The following is an 8,529-nucleotide window of genomic DNA, read 5'->3' on the forward strand; positions in this document are numbered from 1 at the left end:
CCAAATTGTAGCACCTTGCATTTATTGGAATTAAACTCTATCTGCTACTCCTGGGCCCATGGGCCCAGTCAATCAAGATCCTGTTGTGACCTTCAGAACCTTCTTCACTGTCCACTATGCCTCCAATTTTGATGTTATCCACAAACCTATTAAGCATGCCTCTTATATTCTCATCCAAATCAATTTCATAAAAGCCAGAAGAACAGTGTTCAAGTCCCACCTGCTCCAGAGGTGTGTAAATACATCTCTGTACAGACTGATTACAGAAGGAGGCCATTCAGCCCACTGAGTCCATGCCAGCTCTCTATTGACCATTCCAGTCAGTCCCACTCTCTTGTAATCTCTGGAGAGAGAAGTTCTGAAGAAGGGTCATTGAACTCGAAATGTTAACTCTGCTTCTCTCCCCACAGATGCTGAATTTCTCCAGCAATTCCTGTTTCTGTTTCAGATCCTGCAGCTCTTGTTTGGACGTAATAGACAACCACATTGCTGTGGGTCTGGAGTCACGCGTCACCCAGACTGAGTGAGGAAGGTTGATTTCCTTCCTGTGTTCTGTCTAATTTCTTTCCCTCCTGGGTAGAGTCCGAGATCTGTGCGCAGCAACAACTTCCGAAATTGGGAGTAAAGGCCGGGAAGGCTGCAGGGCCGAGGGATACACAGAACAGCTGCACAGCTCCAAGTGAAGGCTGTTTTCTTCCTTAAAGGATAATAGGGGAACCAGGCAGGACATTTTTGATAAAACTGACAATTGACAGTGGTTACAAGGTCATTGTTACACCAGGTTTTAGTTCCCGGTTCTTCTACTCAACTCTAACAGAGTAATAGAGATGTATAGTACAGAAACAGACCCTTCAGTCCAACTTGTCCACGCTGACTGATATCCAAGATAGATCTAGTTCCATTTGCCAGCACTTGGCCCATATCCCTCTAAACCCTTCCAATCCATGTACCCATCCAGATGCCATTTAAATGTTTTAATTGTACCAGCCTCCACCACTTCCTCTGGCAGCTTATTCCATACATGCACCTCTTTCTGTATGCAAACGTTACCTCTTAGATCCCTTTTAAATCTTCCCCCCTCTCACCTTAAACCTGTTCCCTCTAGCTTTGGACTTCCCTACCCTGGGGAAAAGACCTCGGCTATTCCCCCTATCCATGCCCCTCATGATTTTATAAACCTGCATAATGTCACCTCTGCTATGTGCAGAGACTGCTTTGGGACTTGGGGTTACTGACTCAGTGACACTACCACAAAGCTGGAGTCTGACCAAGTATATGACCGCGCCCCCACACCCCCGCACTCATCACTGACGGAGAGTTTCACAGCCGCAGCACCGCTCAATGCCACGTGAACAGTGGCCACTCAGTCACACGCCAGAGCTGTTGACAGGCGGCACCAAGATCTGTGAGTGAGCATCTGTCAGTGGTTTCTAAACTGGCATGCTGTCTAAACAGGAATCAGCTGATGCATCTCTCCTGCTGATGCCTGTCTCGTGTTCCCTGTGTGAAGGCAGGTCTGAAACACATTCAAAACATCAGGCAAATCCTGACACCTCCCTCACACGGAACTTCACATCAGCTCTGCACTCACCCTGTCAGCTGTGACTGGGCAGGAACATGGACCTCCTCAGAGGGCGGTGAGGAACTCACAACGGTGGGCATGGAGACTGGAGTCACATATGGTCCTGATCAGGTAACTACTTTCAATCTAAAGCAAAGAACTGTGGGTGATAGAACCGAGAACATAGAACATAGAACAGTACAGCACGGTACAGGCCCTTCGGCCCTCAATGTTGTACCGATATTTATCCTACTCTAAGATCTGACATCCCCCCTAAATCTTCCTTCAGTCACCTTAAAATTATGCCCCTCATGATAGCCATTTATGCCCTGGGAAAAAGCCTCTGACTATCCACTCTATCAATATCTCTCAACATCTTGAGCACCTCTATCAAGTCATCTCACCTCCCATCCTTCTTCATTCCAATGAGTGCGGGGGCGTGGGCATATACTTGGTCAGACTCCAGCTTTGTGGTAATGTGACTGAGTCAGTAACCCCAAGTCCCAAAGCGGTCTCTGCACATGGTGATGCTGGAGATCTGAAACAGAAACAGAAATTGCTGGAGAAACTCAGCAGGTCTGGCAGCATCTGTGAGGAGAGAGAAATGGAATTAATGTTTCGAGTTCAGTTGCCCTTCTCCAGAGCTGTCCTGGTTCCTGATCACAGCCCCTCCCTCTCACTCTCCCTCTCTCTCTCTCTCTCTCTGAGCTGCTGCAAGAAGGCTTGGTTGGAATTGATTTATGATACAGAGTGACACCAACACCATGGGTTCAATCCCCACACTGGCTGAGGTTACCATGAAGGAGTCTCCTTGTCAACATCCTCCCTTGCCTGAGGCACAGCCCCCCTCAGGTTAAACCACCGCCAATCATCTCTCTGCAATGAGACTGTGGTGACATTCACTTCCTCATAGATGTTTGCAACACAGAAGGAGGCCATTTGGCCCATCATTTTCATGCAACTCCACAAAAGATTTGTCTGAACTAATCCCATTTTCTACCTATTGCCTCCAAATACCTGGAATCTACGACGATGCAACTGAATATGCAAATGCTGCTGAAATGTTGTGAGAGTTTCTGACTCAACCAGCCTTTCAGGCAATGAGTTCCAGATCCCCATCTCCCTGTGGGTGAAACCATTTCCCCACAACTCACATCTGAGCCCCTCTATCACTTCATTAAATCTAGCCCCCTCCCCGGTTACTGAGTCTTCTACTTCTGGGAAAAGTATCTTCCTATTCAGCCGATAGGTGCCCCCTCACAATCTACACCTCTCTCAGGTCACCTCTCAACCTTCACTGCTCCAAGGTAGGCAATCCCAGCCTAACCAATCGTTCCTCATAGCTCAGACCCTCCAGCCAGGCAACATTCTGGTAAATCCCACTCCCTCCTGTGTAATCACATCCCACCTCTAATGCTGTGACCAGAACCACTCCAATTGTGGCCTAAGCAGTGTTTAATACAGTTCTTGCATAGTCTCTCCCCATTTTACCCCATGTCTTGGCTAATTAAGACAAGTAAATCTTGTTTTCTACCTGCCCTGCTACTTTCAGGGATCTCTGGACATTTATACCAAGGTCCCTCTTCAGTACCTTCCAAAATCTGGGGGTGATTGTTCGTGAAGTCTATATCAGTGGGGGGGGGCAAGAGGCTTCAGGAAAACCGGTGGTAAGTTTGACTTTGTAAGTACAAACATAAAAACAGAAAAGGTATGGAAGATTAATAAAATCCCTGCTGCAAAATCTTTGCTCAATTCTGGCAACCACACATCAGCAAGAATATCGATGTGTTGAAGAGTGGGCTGAAGAGGTTTGGCAGCGATGAAGGAGACTGGTGAGATCAGAATGGCGAGCAGAGAAGGCGAAGGGGAGATTTAGTAAACGGTTTTGAAATGATGAAGGTTTTTAATAGAGGAAACTGAAACAGGAAATGTTTCTGTTGGTGAGTGAGTAGGTTGCTTCAGTTCAGAGATTGAAAATAATTATCAAGGGAGCAGAGGGGAAGGAAGGGTTCTCCTTTTACACAGAATTGTTATCATTTGAATACATGTCAACAGCAACTTGTATTTATCGATGTAAACCATTTGAGCAATCAAATCTGCTCTGTCATTCATTATGTTTATGGCTTATCCTCTGTCTCAATGCTATGTTTATGGGTGGCATAGTGACTCAGAGGTTAGCACCAGGGTCCCAGGTTCAATTCCCGCCTCGGGTGACTGTCTGTGTGGAGTTTGCACCTTCTCCCGGTGTCTGCGTGGGTCTCCTCTGGGTGCTCCGGTTTCCTCCCACAGTCCAAAGATGTACAATCAGGTGGATTGGCCATGCTAAATTGCCCATAGTGTTAGGTGCATTAGTCAGAGGGAAATGGGTCTGGGTGGGTTACTCTTCAGAGGGTCAGTGTGGACTCGTTGGGCTGAAGGGCCTATTTCCACACTGTAGAAAATCTAATTGAATTTCCACTTACCTTCCACATCCCTTGATGCCTTTAAGATTTAAATATTTATTGATAATTTTCTTGAATATATTCAATGACTTGGCCTCAACAGCCCTCTGTGGTAAAGAATTCCACAGATTCACTCCCCTCTGAGAGAAGAAATTCCTCTTCATCTCTGTCTGAAATCGGCAACCCTTTACTCCGAGGTTTCGTCTCTCTGGTCCCTGCGTAACATCTCTTGCATAATAAAACATCCTATGAGCATTGTAAACCAGGACTCTATGGGAAGGGATTTGGCAAGACTTTGGATTAGAGGTGGCAGGGGTACAGTACCAGCAGGAGTGTAACAAAAGCAGGAATTGTTGGAAAAGCTCAGCAGACCTGGCAGCATCTGTGGAGAGAAATCAGAGTTAATGTTTCAGGTCCTGTGGCCCTTCCTCAAAACTGATGGTAGTGAGGAAAATATGGGTTTATATGCAGGAGATAGGGTGGAGGGGAGGGGATAGGGAGTAAATGATAGGTGGGAACAGGGTCCAAAGAGACAGAAGACAATGGACAGACAAGGGAATGGATAATGAATGGAGAGTGAATATCTTTTAATCAGGATGGTCAGTGACTAACAACGGGTTGTGTGTAATAGCAGACCATGTTGGTAATAAGGCCTGGTGTGTGGGGTTTGGATAAGGACAAGGGGGGGGAAAGTACCTCACACCCCAGAATTGTTGAACTCAATGTCCAGTCCAGAAGGCTGCAGGGTCCCCAAGTGGAAAATGAGGTGCTGTTCTTCCAGCTTGCATTGAAAGAAGGTGGACATCTCGGAGTCTCCCTGGTCAGAGTTGGCAACATCAGAACAGGTGCCACAGAGACGGAGGAACTGGGAGAATGGAATGGAGTCTTTCCGGGATGCAGGGTGTGAGGATGTGTAGTCACGGTAACTGTGGGCGTCAGTTGGTCTTTAGTGTTTTTTTTCTCTCTTTGGGCTATCTGTCCACCTATAGTTTACTTCTTACCAGCCTAACTTCCGCATTTAAACCTGCATTTTCCCAGCTACCATCAGTTCTAAGGAAGAGTCACTTGACCCAAAACGTTAACTGATTGCTATCCATAGATGCTGCCAAATCTGCTGAGTTTTTCCAGGGATTTCTGTTTTATTTCTGATTTCAAATGTCTGCAGTCCTTTAGGTTTTTTTTTTTAACCATCAGGTGTGCATTGGTCATGGGGTGAAGGATTTAAACTGCAGATGTTGAGGGTTGATGTTGGATGATGTTATGGAGGTGGGGATCGACAGTCTCAGTGATGTTGTGGATTACTGAGCTCAGAAGTTCACCTTAGGGGCAAATATGACGTCAAGGTTGCAATTATTTTAAACTCAGATAGTTACCAAGGAGACAGATGGAGTTGGTACCTAGGGAACAGAGCTTGTCTCAGACAATGGCTTCTGTTTTTCCAACATTTAATCGGAGGAAACTTCTGTTCATTCAATACTCGATGCAGGATAATGAGGAATGCAATTTCTGAAGCAGACTCTGGGGAGACTCCTAAAATGCTATTGAAGGTAAAGTCATAGAGTCAAACTTGTAGATGGTGGACTAATTTACATGGCGATAAATGAGGCCTGCATTGTGCAATTCTCCCACTGTATTGGCAGAGGTATAGCAGTCTGTTCCTGTGCGGCATACTGGGGACTTGAACCCACAACGTTCTTAACTCAGTTCCAACAAAACCCAGTGAACACAGCTGATAGCAGTGTAAAATATCCTGGGTTTAGCCACGGAGATGGGGCAAGTGGGGAAAGGACTGCAAGTGGTTTCTGGAAAATACCCATCAGTTCCTCACAACTTGGTAGTAAATTCCAAGGCAATGCCATGCTGGTCCAGCCCCTGGCATGCCCCCTGTAATCCCATTGAACCAAAGCTGATCCCCTGGCTTGATGGTACTCTGTAGTACTCCTGCTGAGCCACTCTGGGTGGTGGACATTGTAAACCCACCATTCAGAGTATTTGTCGGGTTATGGTGGGTTGGCCATGGGAAATTGCCCTATGGTGTCCAGGAATGTGTAGGTTATGGTGGGTTGGCCATGGGAAATTGCCCTATGGTGTCCATGAATGTGTAGGTTATGGTGGGTTTACCATGGGAAATTGCCCTATGGTGTCCAGGAATGTGTAGGTTATGGTGGGTTTGCCATGGGAAATTGCCCTATGGTGTCCAGGAATGTGTAGGTTAGGGTGGGTTTGCCAAGGGAAATCGTCCAGTAATGTCCAGGGATGTGCAGGTTAGGGTGAGTTGGCCATGGGAAACGCGGGGTTACAGGGATAGTGGGGGGTTCTGGGTCTTGGAGGGATGTTCGGCCGACAGTTGGTGCAGGACTTGATGGGTAGAATGGCCTTTTTCTGCACTGTCAGGATTCTATGATCTCTGTGCTCCTACATTTCTGGTCTCATGAGCATTTTGGTCTAATTTGTACCACTGCTGGCAGTTATGTCTTGCATTGCCTGAATACTAAGCTGCGGAATTTCCTCCTCAAACCTTTCCAACACTTTGTCCTCCCCTGGGAAGCTCCTTAAGACCCATCTCCATCCCTGGGGTTTTGGACGGGTGCCTGAGCAATTCCGTCTGTGGCTTGATGCCCAATTGGATTTGATGATGTTTCCTTGGGATATTTGAAAGGTGCTAGGTAAATGCAAGCTGAAACTGCTGTTATGTTTTGATGCGGAGGGGCCAGTGTTGGACTGGGCCGGACAAAGTCAGAAGTCACATGGTACCAGGTTATAGTCTAACAGCTTCCTGCGCTCCGAAAGCTTGTGATTTCAAATAAACCTGTTGGACTATAACCTGGTCTCGTGCGACTTCTGACGCTGTTAATTTTGGAACAGAAAAGGACTTTAGCTTGAGTTAGATATCTTTACACAGGATGCAACGTGAAGTAACCACAGTTTGCTGAAGACTGTGAAGACACTTGATCAAGTGCTTGATAGAAAATGACCCTAAAAGCTAATCACTTCATAGTTAAGTATTGATGGTGTGAGAGGCAAACTGAAGAGTAAAAAGATCCAAAGAAAGTAACAGGGTGTGTGAAAAGATTACACGAAGACTTTTCAAAGCTAACAGATCAGTTTTTAGGGATATATGACTGCAGAATGTGGCTCAGGGAATATCAAATCTATGAAAGATAAACACATGGAATATTGAAAATGTCTTTAAGAAATGGCAGGGTTATTGAGTGAGTGTTTCACGGAGGAAGAGGACTCAATCCCAATGGTATGGGAAATCTAAATATAAAACATGGGAGGAAATGATTGGAATCCTGTAAACTCCTCTTCCTCCAAAACCTATCCAACTCTCTTAAAAAAAATATTCATGGAACCAGCTTCCGCTACATTTTCAGGAAGAATGTTCCTGCTCCACAAACTCTCAGAGTGACGTTTTCTTTCTCATTTCCCCTCTGGATAACCTTGCAGTGATTTTGAATCCCTGACTTAAATACAAAAATAGGGAGATTGTGCTTTAATCAAACTGGGGCCTGGGGACCACATCTGGAATGTTGGTCTCCTTATTTCGGGAGGTATGTTAGTGCATTAGAGGCAGTTCCAAGATGGTTTACCAGACTAGCACTTGGGATGCCCTCTGAGGGAAGGTGACAGAGGTTGGGCTTATTTCCCCTGGAGTTTAGAAGTGTCAGAGGGCGGAAACCAGAGGTCTTGAGGCGTTGTGACCGGGCGGATGTGGAAAGGATGTTTCCTCCCGTGGGAAAATCTAGGACAAAAAGACGATGTTTAAAAATCAACTGGAGACCCCTTAAGTCCTGCCGAGGTGTTCTGGAGAAGGGTCACTGGACCCGAAACATTAACTCTGCTTTCTCTCCGCTGCCAGACCTGCTGAGTTTTTCCAGCAATTTCTATTTTTGTTTCTGATTTCCAGCACCCACAGTTCTGTTTGTCCATATCCAGGTGATAATGCGGCTTCAGCTATAGAGAGTCTTGTTAAGGTGCGATCATGGGTAACTGTCTTCTGCCCTGATTACAACACCTCCAGGCAGAGACATTGATGTTGAAAGGGCACTGACATCCAGCACTGAAAGAGTTAAACTGTGAGGTGTGGTGGCACCCGAACTGAATTGTCTTGAAAACAGAAACATGAGGTGGAGCTCAAATTGAGGAACTTAATGTTATTTGCATATTCAAGGGGACTGCTGCAGAAACACGTTTTCCTGAAATGTATAAGTCCACAAAGGGCCAAGATTTTATCAGGTAAAAACAATGACTGCAGATGCTGGAAACCAGATTCTGGATCAGTGGCGCTGGAAGAGCACAGCAGTTCAGGCAGCATCCGAGGAGCAGTAAAATCGACATTTCGGGCAAAAGCCCTTCATCAGGAATAGAGGCAGAGAGCCTGAAGCGTGGAGAGATAAGGTAGAGGAGGGTGGGGTTGGGGAGAAAGTAGCATAGAGTACAATAGGTGAGTGGGGGAGGGGATGAAGGTGATAGGTCTGGGAGGAGAGGGTGGAGTGGATAGGTGGAAAAGGAGATAGGCAGGTA

The 8,529-nt window shown here is 46.2% G+C and overlaps 1 protein-coding gene across 1 annotated transcript in view; it reads left to right on the forward strand.

Moving 5' to 3' along the window:
- The first annotated feature begins 967 nt into the window (after window positions 1–967).
- Window positions 968–8,529, forward strand: part of LOC122553337 (probable G-protein coupled receptor 132) — a 59,108-nt gene continuing 51,546 nt past the window's right edge. The window contains exon 1 of the mRNA XM_043696911.1: window positions 968–1,693. The gene's annotated coding sequence lies outside the window, so the exon portion shown is untranslated. The remainder of the gene's footprint in view (window positions 1,694–8,529) is intronic.

The sequence above is a fragment of the Chiloscyllium plagiosum genome, chromosome 10 (assembly GCF_004010195.1).
Source record: "Chiloscyllium plagiosum isolate BGI_BamShark_2017 chromosome 10, ASM401019v2, whole genome shotgun sequence".
Lineage (NCBI taxonomy): Eukaryota > Metazoa > Chordata > Chondrichthyes > Orectolobiformes > Hemiscylliidae > Chiloscyllium > Chiloscyllium plagiosum.